This window comes from Sitodiplosis mosellana, unplaced genomic scaffold (assembly GCF_009176505.1).
Source record: "Sitodiplosis mosellana isolate CC-2019 unplaced genomic scaffold, AAFC_SMos_1.0 Smas_scaffold_1934, whole genome shotgun sequence".
NCBI lineage: Eukaryota > Metazoa > Arthropoda > Insecta > Diptera > Cecidomyiidae > Sitodiplosis > Sitodiplosis mosellana.
The window spans coordinates 8867-11299 of NW_022597176.1; positions in this window are offsets into that span (position 1 = coordinate 8867).

A 2433-nucleotide genomic window follows, 5' to 3' on the forward strand; every position below is an offset into this window, starting at 1 on the left:
AGCTAACATAAGCAGGAAACTAAAATGATGATTCTACTTTTACAACAATTCGTCGCGCATAATCTACTCGATCATTCAAGCAAGCAATCAAATCATTTTAAACAGCAATCGAGCACCAATTATATGATTCAGTTGTCACGTAAGCGCAAACGATCTCGAGATGCTAACCATACGCCAACATCATCAAAGAAACAAATATATAATGAAATTGACAATTCGATGGGAATCAGTTTTGAAAATGCATTAGGTATGTGTAATTAGGGATTATAAAAACACTAACGTCGAATAAAATTTAATATAATCGTTGTCAACTAATCATCATACTACGGTCATAGATGGTTCATTCAATCGAAAGTCAGAGTTTCAACCAAACCAGGCTGCGCGCAACGAAATCAATTTACTACTTAACGCATGCACAACATCCAAAAAACACCATACAAAAATGTATTCCGATACTGAATCATTTGCACCACAACAAGTTCGATCGTTGCATGAATTATGTATACATTCGTTACAAAAAAATATTGGAAAATTTAAATATATAAACGGAGTTTCATTTGTAATATTGAAACCCATTCTCGAACGAGCAAAGCCCGAACAATTGAGCTTATTCGAACATTACCTCACATACCGCGCATACCCACTGCCACCCGATGAATATACATTATATTAAATACAAATTTAGCGGATGATCACCCCGAGGAGAATATACTGTATAAACAGAGTACACATAGTACGTAGCTCTACGTGTGTATGGTACACAAAGAGCGCGCACACATTTAGAGGCTCTGTATACGCTTATGTTTGTGCGCGCGCATTCACGTTCACACAAACAACAGCTAGCGATGCGCGCACACAAGCATAAGCGTATACAGAACCTCTAAATGTGTGCGCGCTCTTTGTGTAGCTCACGTAGCGCTACGTACTATGTGTACTCTATTTATACAGTAGATTCTCCTCCGAGTGATCATCCGCTAAATTTGTATTATATGTAATGTATATTCATCGGGTGGCAGCGGGTATGCGCGGTACGTGCACAATCCATTTCTAATGGATGATTCCGATTGTCTGTGGAAACAGCATTGCCAACGAAAGTTCAAGGCACATAAACGATTACACTGTGCAACAAAATTTGGTCAACTCCCGGAATGAGCAAACGGCCGTTATAGGATGAAAGTAGATGTCAAATCTAGCAAAACCTTATCAACCAAGACCAAGTTCAGATGTACTTTCATCCGCCGGATTCTCTAATTTAGCAGGTGACTTCTCTCCAGATATGGCCTCATTGTGGCAGCCACCAACAACAACGGCAACGACGTCTAAGCAACCAGAGCCTTTAACGAAAGAAGAGCTTGACACAATTGTCTCAAATTTGGTTCTGCCCAAGAACAAATCGGAAGAGCTCGCATCATTTTTTAGACGCAAAAATTTATTGGCACCAGGCGTCAATATCACCAGCTTTAGAACTCGTGATGATGAGTTAAACGCTGCAAAAAAATTCGTATATTGTCCCAATAATATTGGGCCAATATTGTAGTTTTGATGGAAAAAATTGGAATTCAATATACTCCAAATGAATGGAGATTATTTATCGATAGTTCGAAAAATAGCCTCAAGGTGTTATTACTACATCAAACTAACAAATTGACAAACGTTCCAATCGCATATAGTTCCGTTACAAAAGAAGATTATAAAGGAATGAAACATATTTTGAAAATAATTGAATATAATGAACACCAATGGCGCATATGTTGTCATTTAAAAGTTGTAGCAATGCTAAATGGTCTTAAAGGTGGCTACTGTAAGCACATGTGCTTCTTATGCGATTGGGATACGAGGTACGATGGCAATCAGTACGATAGGAAAAATGCGATATGGAATGCCAGATCAATAATGCATAAGATTGGAATTCTGACCCAAGACAACATTCCTTTGGTACCAAAAGATAAGATTTTGTTACCATATTTACACATCAAACTGGGCATTGTGAAAAACTTTATGAAGGCCGTTGTCCATAGATGAACATTAGGGTAGCCCAAATGCCAAATAATTTAAAATTTGCAGCTCCCTACCGCTGATCCGAAAATTTGGGCCGAAAAAATAAATTTAAGCCATTTTCCGACATACTTTTACCAATCAAATCCACTCCCCCGAGAGCTTTGTAGTTTGTAGGGGAATAAAATCAATACATTGAAGAATATTCAAAAAAATTGGTACTATATCGCAATTATACTGGACAACAGATGACTCGATCTTACTGCTGGCGTCCAGTACTACAATTTTGGTCAATATTACAATGCTCTAAAGTGCAAGACTGAGCTGTTAGGGGTGAATATATTGCCAAAGTCGACCGAAATTTCACATTTTTGCTACAATAACGTCATAAAACCTCAAAATCACTACTTACAACACAGTTTTTGAGCCTATATCGAC